Raw genomic sequence first — 13,722 nt, forward strand, 5'->3', positions numbered from 1 at the left:
TGTATAATTATTTCATTATGTATTACAATGTAATAATAATAGAAATAAAGTGCACAATAAATGTAATGTGCTTGAATCATCCCGAAACCACACCCCCCCTGCACGCCACCCCCCCTCCCCAGTTCGTGGAAAAATTGTCTTCCATGAAACTGGTCCCTGGTGCCAAAAAGGTTGGGGACTGCTGTTTCGGAGAATACAGAAGTTGAGAGGAAAGATCTTATATCTCAAACTTGCTAATCCTAATGGAAGTCTTATTGTAAAGTATACTGCATAATTACAGCATTCATTCAAGGTATAAAAAGCACTGATATATTTCATTCCTACCAAATAAAATTATAATCAGGTTTCACCTAATTTTTATTTGAAGTATAGTTGATTTACAATATTGTGTTAGTTTCAGGTGTCCAGCAAAGTGATTCAGTTATATATATGTAATTTTTTTCAGGTTTTTTCCATTATGGTTATTACAAGGTATTGAATATAGTTCCTTGTGCTATACAGTAAATCCTTGTTGTTTATCTATTTAGTTTGTATCTGTTAATTCCATACTACTAATTTATCTCTCCACCCTCCCTTAGGTCTTCTGCCCATTTTTTTATTGGATTGTTTGTTTTCTCGATATTGAGTTATATGAGCTGTTTGTGTATTTTGGATATTAACTCCTTGTTGATCACATTGTTTGCAAATATTTTCTCCCATTCCATAGGTTGTCTTTTCATTTTGTTGATGGTTTCCTTTGCTGTGTAAAAGCTTTTAAGTTTGATTAAGTTCCGTTTGCTTACTTTGGCTTTTATTTCTTCTGCCTTGGGAGATCTAAGAAAATATTGTTACTATTTATGTTCGAGAATGTTTTGCCTATGTTCTCTTCCTGAGTTTTATGGTGGCATATCTTATAGTTAGGTCTTTAAACCATTTTGAGCTTATTTTTGTATATAGTGTGAGGGACTGTTACAATTTCATTGATTTACATGGAGCCGTTCTGCTTGCCCAACACCACTTGAAGAGACTGTCCTTTCTGTATTGTATATTCTTTTATATTCTTTGTTGTAGATTAATAGGTGTGTGGGTTTATTTCTGCACTATCTATTCTGTTCCATTGATCTGTTTTTTTCTGCCAGTACCATGCTGTTTTGATTACTATAGTTTGTAGTATTGTCTGAAGTCTGAAAGGGTTATGTCTTCAACTTTATTCTTTTTCCTCAGGATTGTTTTGGCAATTCTGGGTCTTTTGTCATTCCATGTAAATTTTAGTATTATTTTTTCTAGTTCTGTGAAAAATATCTTGGGTATTTTGATAGTGATTGCATTCGATCTGTAGGTTGCTTTGGGTAGTATGGCCATTTTAACAATATTAATTATTCCAATCCAAGAGCATGGGGTATCTTTTCATTTCTCTGAATCTTTTTTTAAAAAATTTATTTATATAATTTATTTATTTTTGGCTGCACTGGGTCTTCCTTGCTGTGCGGGCTTTCTCTAGTTGTGACGAGCGGGGGCTACTTTTCGTTGTGTTGTGCGGGCTTCTCATTGCGGTGGCTTGTCTTGTTGTGGAGCACGGGCTCTAGGCACATAGGCTTCAGTAGTTGTGGCATGTGGGTTCAGTAGTTGTGACTCGTGGGCTCTAGAGCACAGGCTGAGTAGTTGTGGTGCATGGGCTTAGTTGCTCGGCGGCATGTGGGATGTTCCTGGAGCAGGGCTTGAACCTGTGTCCCCTGCATTGGCAGGCGAATTCTTAACCACTGCGCCACCAGAGAATCCCTCTCTGAATCATCTTAAGTTTGTTTTATCAATGTCTTATACTTTTAAAGTATAGCTACCTCCTTGGTTAGGTTTATTCCTAAATATTTTTTTGATGTGATTTTAAACAGGATTGTTTTCTTACTTTTTTTGATATTTTATTGTTAGTGTAAAGAAATGCAACTGATTTCTGTATATTAATCTTGTATCTTGCTACCTTGCTGAATTCATTTATTACTTCTAATAGTTTTTGTGTGGAGATTTTAGGGTTCTCTATATAGAGTATCATGTCTTCTGCAAATAGTGACAGTTTTACCTCTTCCCTTCTAATTTGGATACCTTTTATTTCTTTTTCTTGTCTGATTGCTGTGTCTAGGTCTTCCAATATTATGTTGAATAGAAGTAGTGAGAGTGGGCATCCTAATCTTGTTCCTGAATTTAGTAGGAAGGCTTTCAGCTTTTCATCATTGAATATTATGTTGGCTGTGGGTTTGTCATAAATAGCTTTCATTATGTTAAGATATGTTACCTCTATACCCACTTCGGTGAGAGTTTTTGTCATGAATGGATGTTGAATTTTGTCAAACGCTTTTTCTATGCTGTTGAATTAATTATGTGGTTTTGTCTTTTCTTTTGTTAATGTGGTGTATCACATTGATTGAATTGCATATGTTGAACCATCCTTGTAACCCTGGAATAAATCCAACTTAATCATGGTGTATGTTCCTTTCTGTGTATTGTTGAATTAGGTTTGCTAATATTTGTTGAGGATTTTCACATCTATATTCATCAAACATATCCTGTAATTTTTTTTTTTTTTTTGTAGTGTCATTATCTGGTTTTGGTATCAGGGTGATGGTGGCTTCATAGAATGAATTTGGGAGTGTTCCTTCCTTTTCAGTTTTTTGGAATAGTTTGAGAATGCTAGGTATAAGTTCCCCTTTATTTGGTAGAATTCCCCAGTGAAGCTGTCTGGTCCTGGACTTCTGTTTTCAAAGGGTTTTTTGGTTTTTTTTGTTTTTGTTTTTGCAGATTCTATTTCACTTGTAGTAATCAGTCTGTTCAAATTATGTTTCTTTTTGACTCAGTTTTGGCAAGCTGTATATTTCTAGAAACGTCCGTTTCTTATAGGTTGTCCAATTTGTTGGCATATAACTGTTCATAGTATTCTTTTATGATTTTTTATGTATCTATGGTATGAGCTGTTATTTCTCCTCTTTTCTCATTTTGTTTATTTGGGTCCTCTCTCTTTTCTTCTTGGTGAGCCTGGCTAGAGGTTTGTCAATTTTGTTTATCCTTTCAAAAAAAAAAAGGTTTTATTGATCTTTTCTGTTTTTTAATCTCTGTTTTATTTATTTCCTGTCTGGTCTTTATTATTTCCTTCATTCTGCTGACTTTATGTTTTGTTTGTTCTTCTTTTTCTAATTCTTCTAGGTGGTAGATTATAAAACAAAGTTAACTTTTGAAAAGAAATCCCAAAATTGAAAATAAAATGAAGCAAATTAACCTAACAGTGTATTCCATAACACACAAAGAGGAACTTTTTCAAGTGACTTTAAAACACAGTCATTAAACTATATATATCTGTAGTGGGATATTCTCTAAGGACAAAAATATGAAAAGTTTTTTTCACTGCTCTCAATATTCTTATTTGTGGCGGTAATGTTGTATAGTATATGTATTCCTTTTTTTTTGTGGTACGTGGGCCTCTCACTGTTGTGGCCTCTCCCATTGCGGAGCACAGGCTCCGGACACGCAGGCTCAGCGGCCATGGCTCACAGGCCTAGCCGCTCCATGGCACGTGGAATCTTCCCAGACTGGGGCACAAACCTGTGTCCCCTGCATCGGCAGGCAGACTCTCAACCACTGTGCCACCAGGGAAGCCCTCTTTTTTTTTTTTTTTTTGAATGTGATATGTGGGATAAAGAAGATGAGTAATTATATGATGTAATTATACCATCCCAGTCATTGTTGAGAAGCGGGATTCCCAACATAGGAGAAATGAAATTCAGATTTAAGACAGAAGAGGATAAATGAAAATTCTGTAGTCCTGAATTTAAATTAGAAGTGTCACGGTGTATTTTGTCTCAAATATTTCTCCCTGGCTCTGAAAAGTCCTAGAAACAATAACCAACCCATTAACAATGTGTATACCTGGTACCTAGATTATGGTACTTTAAGACCAATGCTCCTTGGAGAAATATCTTATTCTGATTCTAGGTCAAAAGCAGGAAATGTCTTTTTTTTTTTTTAAGCAACAAAAACCCAAACTCAATACATTTTAACTTATAAAATATATTGAATACATAGTTCTGAAAAAGTCTGAACACCTCACTGGTGATCAGCCCAGTATCTGTGAGCACTATTAGCTCCCGGATTATGATCTTGAAGTACCATTTTCCACTAAAAGGAATTAGAGCTCCTTGGAAATATTTCTCACTCCAGGACTGGGGCAAGAAACATATTAATTTAAACTAAATGAATTGCCTATTATTGCCCTACCTAATGCAAAATGAATCTAGAATATATTTTCATACAGATAGCATGAAAGTGTATTAGTGTTCTAGAGCTGTTGCAACAAAGTATCACAAACTGGGTGACTTAAAACAATAGAAATTTATTGCCTCATAGTTCTGGGAGCTGTAAGTCTGAAATCAAGGTGTCAGCAGGGCCATGCTCTGTCTGACACTATGGGTAGAATCTTTCCTTGCCTCTTCCCAGCCTCTGGTGGTGGCCAGCAACCCTTGGAATTCCTTGCCTTGGGTCTCATCTCTCCAATCTCTGTCTCCATCTTTACATAGCATTTTCCCTGTGTCTTTACATTGTTTTCCTTCAGTTCATGTCTATCTCTGTGTCCAAATTTCCCCTTTTTATAAGGATACCAATCATATTGGATTAAGGCTTATCCTAATGACCTCATTTTAACTTGATTGCCTCTGTTAAGACACTATTTCTAAATAAGGTCACTTTCTAAGGTACTGGGGGTTAGGATTTCAACATATCTCTTTGGGAGGAGGTAATTCAACTCATAACAGAAGATATCAAAGACTTCTAGTGTCATGTCAAAATAATTTAGGAGCCAACATGAAGAGGCTCCCACTGGCCAAAGATGAGACACTTTGAGTATCAATAGGATAGTACGTGCAGCAAGTTGAATTGCATCAAATATTTAAATCCATTAATTTATAATGCTGCTAAAAAACAAAACATTAGGGCTTCCCTGGTGGCGCAGTGGTTGAGAGTCCGCCTACCGCTGCAGGGGACACGGGTTTGTGCCCCGGTCCAGGAAGATCCCACATGCCGCAGAGCAGCTGGGCCCGTGAGCCTTGGCCGCTGAGCCTGCGCATCCAGAGCCCGTGCTCAGCAACGGGAGAGGCCACAGCAGTGAGAGGCCTGCGTACCGAAAAAAAAAAACAAAAAACATGAAAATTCTGATTGGTCACCATTGGAGAATGGTAGGGAAACGACTCATCATTTTGAAGACTGGTAAATAAAGAAATATAATCAAGCATTTCCAGCCTTTCCAACATGAGTTGTACCAATTATCAAATAGTAGATGTAGTGGTTTGAATGGTAGCCCACCGAAAGATACGTTCATGTTCTAATCCTCAGAAACTGTAAATGTTATTTGGAAAAAGAGTCTCTGCAGGTATAATTAAGTTAAGGATTTTGTGATGAAATCTTTACTGTGTTAGGCCCTACATTTATTGACAAGTATCTTTATAAGAGACACGGAGGTGAACAAACAGAAGAGGAGGAGGAAATGTAACCATAGTGGAAGAAATTAGAGCAATGCAGCAACAAGGAATGCCAACAGCCACCAGAAGTTGGAAGAAGCAAAGAACAGATTCTCCCTTAGAGGATCTGGAGGGAGTATGGCCCTGCCAACATTTTTGTTTTGGACTTCTGGCCTCCAGAACTATGAGAGAATAAATTTCTGTTGTTTTTAAGCTACCACATTTGTGGTTATTTATTACAAAAGCCTCAAGAAACTAATACAGTAGATAAGAGGAAGTTTCTCTTTAAAGAAGTATTACAGCTAATAAGTGAATGAAGAATAATAGAATATCACTATTTTGCAACCTCTAATGAATTAAGAAATGGAGGTGTTAAGCACTGACATCTGCCAACATCATAAAAAGAGAAATAAAATACCCAGGTATTATGTGCTTCTTGACGAAGAGCATGCTACCACCTGTAAGGTAGTCTTACCCACACTCCCACCCCAAAATATATACCCTGAATGTGATCAAGCTTCTGTATCCAACTAACAATGTACAAAAAATACACAGGTTTCAGGGACATTTTCATCTATGTATCAGAAATGCAGTCAGCAAAATCCAGACCCTGGGAAGCCACAGGATAAATGATGTAATTTCTTCAACTAACAAATTCAGAAAGAGAAAGGAGCCTACAGAGAAAGACACTTGAAAGACATATCAGTCAATCACAGTATATGGAACTTATTTAGATCCTAATTCAAATAAACTGTAAAAGAAAGATGACAATTATGAGACAATTGGAAATTCAGACATTTACTGGATATATGATGAAATTAAAGAATTATTGAATTAAATGAAATCTTCCATTAAAAAATTAAAAATAAGCCAATGGATCCTTATTTACAATCAGTAGCAGTTCTTTATCCATACAGCTTGTCTTCCGGTGGAAAGACCTTTGGTATTCCCAAGAAGGCCTGGTAGGTATTGTGTTATAAATGTAATTAATATTAAGCATTGTGTTTAATTACGTGGGTTTCCTCTTTCTCTGATTCTTACATCTTAGCTACATATGCCTTATCTTGATTTACAAGTTGAACAGCTGTGATTTGGGACAGTTAAAAGTGGTGAAAAGTAAGGTGCTTGCTCAGATGTTTTTATAAAAATATTCTTCTAATGGCCAAGTTATCTTTGATTTACCTACCAACTTTACCTTCTTACTCATATATCTTTAACTTGATAGAGGCTTCTGATATGAAAGATAATTATACACAGACAATTTTCTAATGAAATATATCATAGTGGATAAATTAAATCTGAGTTAATCTACAAACTATATCTTAGAGAATTATGATAGAAACTGGAAGTAGATGGCTCAATTTCAGTTCTTCTCCAGAACCTACCTTCCTCTGATAGTAAAGGTAGTAGAGATTATGAAAGGGGAGGTGGCAGAAAGATTATTGTAGCTTCCAGGCCATAATGGAAGTAAGGAATTTGCATAAATACTGAGGGCTGGTCTTTGATTTAACAAGGGTTTCTGGGAGAAAATCAGGAGGTGCAGTTCAGATACCTCCTTGAGAACAAGGATCTGCATTAATGTAGGATGGTTCTTCAAAGTAAGGAGATAGCAACTAGGGGGAAAAAAAGGATGTTTAAACGGGAAAAACGGAGATTTAAAAAAGAAGAGGAATTTGCCATTTTGTGTTCCCTGCCAAGTTGAGAGACAATAATAATTATAATGGACTTAGTCTAAAAGATTTAATCACAAGGTACCTCCTTTAAAACTTTTAACAGTCCAATGAGACGAGTAATATTATCCCTTTGTTATGGATAGGAAACTGAGACTCAGGTTAAGCAGTGACTTGCCCAAGGTTATACTGCTGTTTACTCATGAAATTTTAGAGCTCCAGGTTCAAGGCTCTTTCCACCTGTCTTAGAAATAAGAAGCTATCAATCCAGGAGGATGTGAAGGTTTTGAATCAAATTATGTTGGTAGTTAAGCTTGTCAAATATATATTAATTATATATGTGTTAAACTTCATTTGGGAGAAGAAACTATAACATAAAAATTGGAGAGTGGAAAGTGAGATTAGTCCCGATTAAATGTGATTACCTTTGTAAAAGCATCATCAAAACACATTTATTAAATCATTTAAATAACTGATGTCTCTGTTTCTACATTAGTTGAAAATCATCCATTTGCCATTCCAAATAGCACTTACTCAATTATTGAATTTGGTGAGAATTGTCATTTTTCTAGCAAGAGTCTCTATAATCAAAACATTTCTGTCTAACTTTATAATTATATTTTAAATGCGTTCATAAAACAAGAAAATGGAGGGTTACCATTTTTAGTGGTAGAACATTGGGAAGGGGAAGTCTTTCTATTTTACCTCATGGACCAGTGGTATAACTCCCATTGTGTAGATAGAAAAATAAATGAGGGGCTTCCCTGGTGGCGCAGTGGTTGAGAGTCCGCCTGCCGATGCAGGGGTCACGGGTTCGTGCCCCGGTCCGGGAGGATCCCGCATGCCGCGGAGTGGCTGGGCCCATGGGCCATGGCCGCTGAGCCTGCGTGTCCGGAGCCTGTGCTCCGCAACGGGAGGGGCCGCGACAGTGAGAGGCTCGCGTACCGCAAAAAAATAAAAAATAAAAAAAATAAATGAAATTGGGCCTGTGCCTATGTCATTGCACAATAAATTAGAAGAGGCCATGTGTATTGACAGGGATAGTGGTACAGCAGTACCCAAGAGCATGAGCTTTGTAATCAGATAGACCAAGATGCTTGTCCTTGTTCCAGTCATAGGCAAGTTACCTCATCTGTAAAATGGCAGTAATATTAGTAACTCTCTCTACTTTAGAGAGTTGTGGGAGAATTAAGAGTTAATACATGTAAAGCCACTTAGCACAGTGATTGGCACATAGTAGGTCCTCCATAAAGATCAGGGATAATAATAATTTTGATGGTAATGAAAATGGGTTCTATTTTGTCTTTGTCTAGATTATGGTAAGCAGTGGAGTGGAACAAAAATTAGGAATCAGAACACTTCTGAACTGAGTTCACCAATTAAGCAAGCTCATACCTATCTTTTGGGCTTTTTTTTTTTAACTTTTTATTTTATATTGGAGTATAGTTGATTAACAGTGTTGTGATAGTGCAAGTTCATATCTATCTTTTGAATGTGTAAGTTTTTTCCATCGGTAAAATTAGAATCAAAGAAGAAAGCAATTCCAAGTTTGAGATAAAACACATACTACACTCTAGATAAGTACATTTTTTAATACCAGTTCTTGAGGATAGATCATTTGAATAACTGATTTCTCTGTCTCAACATCAGTTGAAAATCATCACTTTCCTGAAATGACTCAGATTGTTTAAAACTGAGGCTTTATATAAACTCTAGTCAAGAGTTATAATTGCTCATTTGTGAAGTATAGAATGCATTACCATTCCTCAGTAAATCTCAAATTAAAATGATAAGTTTTCAGGCTTCAGATATGTTGTAGTGTGTGATAAAAATCAATACTGTTATTTGGCCACAGAATGGCAAAATACACCTGAACCCAGATAGAATACAGGACTAGGAAACCACAGTCCCTAGAATGGTGTTTCATCTCCTCTTCATATATTTTGCTGCCTGCTTAGTGACATTTACCACTAACAATGGTTTTATTTTCAAACGATAGAATTCATCACATATTTGCTTCTTAGTTCTAATTTTAGCAAACGACAACACAAGTCCAAATCCCTTCTTTCTGTCTCCCCTTTTCGCTTAACCTCCCTTTATGTACTTTCCTTTCTCCCTCCCTTCTCTTCTCAGTCTCCCTTTCTTCCTTTGCTTTTATTTATCCTTTTTAATGCAGTAGTTACAGAATACCAAACATAGCCTCTGTTCGGTGACGTTGATGTAATTTCATCATTCCAGTATTAGCTTAAAAAATGAAATCAGAATTTCTGTCTGACTTTTTACAAATGTGATTGGATGATTATCAAATACAGACCATTTTGAAAGTCTCAGTATGTTCTTAGTCTCCATACTTAGCCCTCTTAATTTTAACCTTAACCAATCATAACATTTAAAAAATATTTTATTGGGGGTGGGGGGGGACCACAAAATGAGGGAAATTAAATTACCAAAACCATCAAAGGAAAACTATAGAAAATAAAAATGAAACTCTTGTGTTCTTGTCTCTACTCACACCTCTCAATCACACCTGTGTTTTCCCTGTACCTATCTCTAGATAATGGAATCATGCTTTAAATTTTATATGCAACTTGCTTTTTTCATAGACCCAGTCTGTCTCTTCCTAGGCTAGTAAATTTCAAGCTGACTCAGGTGTTTTTTAGTGGCTGCATGGAATTTCATAGTATGAGTATACAATAATTTATTTAACTTGAAAGTGCAGTTAGACTCTTTCCTTTTTTGCTATTTTAAACATTGTTGCAACAGTATCCTTGTGCGTGCCCCTATATATGCTTTTGTTACTATCTTTGTAGGGTGGATTCTAAGAAATGGAGTTGATGAGTCTTAGGATTTCCACCTGTTAAGTATTAATTGATAGTCACAAGTTACCCACGCTATAGGTTGTCCCTCCTATCTCTGACTTTATAGAGATCCCATGTAGCTGTCCTATAAAGTTGAGACCAACTTCCTTTCTCATTCCTCCAGAAAAAGTTCTTTGCCTTTTAAAACTTGTTTCTGTATCTTTCTTCATACTACACACTTATAATGTTTTTCTTCACATATCTATCCTTTCTTCCTTTCTGGAGAAATCAGCTCTTGAAACCTTTAATTCCTTCCATCATTTCCCCTATCATTATTTCTCTATATTTTTTTAATTATTTGGAAAGTAATAATATTTGATATAATTACTTGTGCATTTTGTTTCAACATACATTTTAAAGGAAAAACTAAAACAAACATTTCCCCAGTGTTCTTTATTCTGGTACTTATTTTCCTTTCATACAAAGGGAAAGATTAAGCTGTGCCTAATTCTAAGGCCTGGAAATATTGTCTTTTCTAAATTTTGTACATAGTTTCTCCTTTTTTAAAAAAGCATTATAATTACTTTTTGTCTGATTCCCACTAGACTTTTCTTCCATTCATTCAACAGATATTTATGGCACATCAAGTCCTATTCTAGGCCAGGAGGGTACAGCACAGAACAAAACAGACAAAATTCCCTTCACTCCTGAAGCTCATAAGACTGGTGAGATAATAGACGAAATAACTAAGTAAATATTATATAACATGTTAGGTAATTGTAGAAATTCAGGTGAGAAGAGTGGAGATGGAAAGAAAGATTCATCATATGTTTTGAAAAGAGATCAAGTTAGGCTTGCTTTGGGTAGAACATGAGGTTTAGATAAAGGAACTATCAAAAATACCTCAAAGGTTTCTGGGACTTCCCTGGCAGTCCAGCGGTTAATTCGCTGCACTTCCACTGCAGGGGGCACGAGTTCAGTCCGTGGTTGGGGAGCTAAGATCCTGCATGCCGCAGGCACGGCACAGCCAAAAAAAACCCCTCAGGTTTCTGTTAAGTAAGTGGGAGGATGTTGCTAAGGTTGGGGAAAATTGAGGGAAAGACATGTTTGGGTGAGAAAATTTCTGTTTTGGTTAGGTTTAGACATCTGTTGAACGTTCAACTGGAGACGATAATAAACTGTTGAATATGAGTTTAGAACTCAGTAAGCTGACCTGGAGATAAAGATTTGTGAATCACTTAGCATGTATAGGTATTTATAGCCATGGAATGTATGAGATCATGGGAGGAGTGTAAGGGGAGAAAGGGGAAGCATGCTGATATTTAGAAAATGGGCCAAGGAGGAACAGCCAAAAAACAAGACTGGGAAGGGGCAGGAAATGATGTAGCGTATGAACCAGGAGAATAGGAGTAAGGATAAGGGGTGGACACAGGCACCAAGGGAAGAGAATGTTTCAAAAAGAGTGGTTACTGCTGTCCACTGCTTCTGAGAAGCAAATAAGATAATCATAGAAAAGATCTTGGATTTATCAAGTTGAAGGACATTGACAAAAGCCATTATAGGGACTTCCCTCGTGGTGCAGTGGTTAAGAATCCGCCTGCCAACATAGGGGACACGGGTTCGAGCCCTGGTCTGGGAAGGTCCCACATGCCATGGAGCAACTAAGCGCGTGCACCACCACTACTGAGCCTGTGCTCTAGAGCCTGCGAGCCACAGCTACTGAGCCCGCGCACCTAGAGCCTGTGCTCCGCAACAAGAGAAGCCACTGCAGTGAGAAGCCCACGCACCGCAATGAAGAGTAACCCCGCTCACCGCAAGTAGAGAAAATCCACACGCAGCAACGAAGACCCACCGTGGCCAAAAATAAATAATTTTATTTATTTATTTATTTTAAAAGCCATTATAGTGTAGTGATGGAGATGGAAGATAAATTATAGTGAATTGAGAAGAAAATAAAAAAAATGGTGAGAGCAAATATAGACAACTTTTTGAGAAGCTTTGTTGTTAGCTCACAGAAATAGGATTGTATTTGGTGGGGTTAAAGAGGTCAATTGATTTTTTTTCAATGGTTTTTACTGTGGTAAAATACACATAAAATTTACCATCTTAACCATTTTTAAGTGTACAGGTCAGTGATATTAAGTGTATTCATATTGTTCAACTGTTACCACCATCTATCTCCAGAACACTTCATCTTGCAGAACTGAAACTCTTTGTACATTAAAAAATAATTTCCCATTCCCCTCTAACCCCAGCCCCTGGCAACCATCATTCTACATTGTGTCTGTATGATTTTGACTACACTAAGTACCTCATATAAGTGAGATCATACAGTATTTGTTCTTTTTTTATTGAATTATTGTTGATGTATAATATTATGTAAGTTACAGGTGTACAATATAGTGGTTCACAATTTTTAAAGGTTACACTCCATTTACAGTTATTATAAAATATTGGCTATATTTCCTGTGTTGTACAGTATATCCTTATAGCTTATTTTTTATATAATCGTTTATATCTCTTAATCTCCTACCCCTATATTGCCCTTCCTCCCCACTAGTAACCACTAGTTAGTTCTCTGTATCTGTGAATCTGTTTCTTTTTTGCTATATTCATTAGTTTAGTTTTTTAGATTACACATATAAGTGAAATCATACAGTATTTGTCTTTCTCTATCTGACTTATTTCACTTAGCAAAGTACCCTCCAAATCCATGCATGTTGTTGCAAATGGCAAAATTCCCTTCTTTTTTATGGCTGAGTAGTATTCTGTTATATATATATATACCATGTTTTCTTTATCCGTTCATCTATTGAGGGACACTTAGTTTGCCTCCATATCTTGACAATTATAAGTAATACTGCTGTGAACATTGGGGTGCATATATCTTTTCAAATTAGTGTTTTCATTTTTTTCAGGTATATAGGAATGGAATTGCTAGTCATGTGGTGGTTCTACTTTTAGTTTTTGAGAAACCTCCATACTGTTTTCCACAGTGGCTACATGAATTAACATTCCCAACAACAGTGAGCAAAAGTTCCCTTTTCTCCACATCCTTGCCAGTATTTGTTATTTGTGTTCCTTTTGGTGGTAACCATCCTGGCAGGTGTGAGGTGATATCTCATTGTGGGTTTTTTTAATATATAAATTTATTTACTTATTTTTTATTTTTTAGCTGCGTTGGGTCTTTGTTGCTGCACATGGGCTTTCTCTAGTTGCAATGAGCGGGGCCTACTCTTCATCGCAGTGCACGGGCTTCTCATTGCGGTGGCTTCTCTTGTTGTGGAGCAGGGCTCTAGGCGTGCGGGCTTCAGTAGCTGTGGTGCACAGGCTCTAGAACACGGGCTCAGTAGTTGCGGCACATGGGATTAGTTGCTCCACGGCATGTGGGATCTTCCTGGACCAGAGCTCGAACCCGTGTCCCCTGCATTGGCAGGCAGATTCTTAACCACTGTGCAACCAGGGAAGTCCCTTATTGTGGTTTTGATTTGAGTTTCTCTGATGATTAGCAATGTTGAGCATCTTATCATGTGCCTGTTAGCCATCTGCATGTATTCTTTGTAATAATGTCTATTCAGTCCTGCAGATTTTTAAATTGGGTTGTTTGGTTTGTTGTTGTTGTTTTGATGCTGAGTTGTATGAGCTGTATATATATTTTGGATATTAACCACTTGTCAATCATATAATTTGCAAAAATTTCCCCCCGTTCAGTAGGTTGTCTTTTCATTTTATCAGTGGTTTCCTTTCCTGTGCAAAAGCTTTTAAGTCTGATTGGGTCCC

The 13,722-nt window shown here is 36.8% G+C and overlaps 1 long non-coding RNA gene across 3 annotated transcripts in view; it reads left to right on the forward strand.

The window, feature by feature from the left end:
- Nucleotides 1-13,722, forward strand: part of LOC149750338 (uncharacterized) — a 44,998-nt gene that overhangs the window by 2,085 nt on the left and 29,191 nt on the right. For 2 of the 3 annotated variants that reach the window (XR_016392238.1, XR_016392237.1), the window contains one exon: nt 10,572-10,667. This is a non-coding gene — a long non-coding RNA (uncharacterized LOC149750338). Of the gene's footprint in view, nt 10,668-13,722 lie in introns of all 3 variants that reach the window. The other variant, XR_016392236.1, reaches the window with a different exon arrangement.

The sequence above is a fragment of the Delphinapterus leucas genome, chromosome 2 (genome assembly GCF_059928025.1).
Source record: "Delphinapterus leucas isolate spDelLeu-1000000601 "Yukka" chromosome 2, BTC_Dleu_Yukka2, whole genome shotgun sequence".
Classification (NCBI taxonomy): domain Eukaryota; kingdom Metazoa; phylum Chordata; class Mammalia; order Artiodactyla; family Monodontidae; genus Delphinapterus; species Delphinapterus leucas.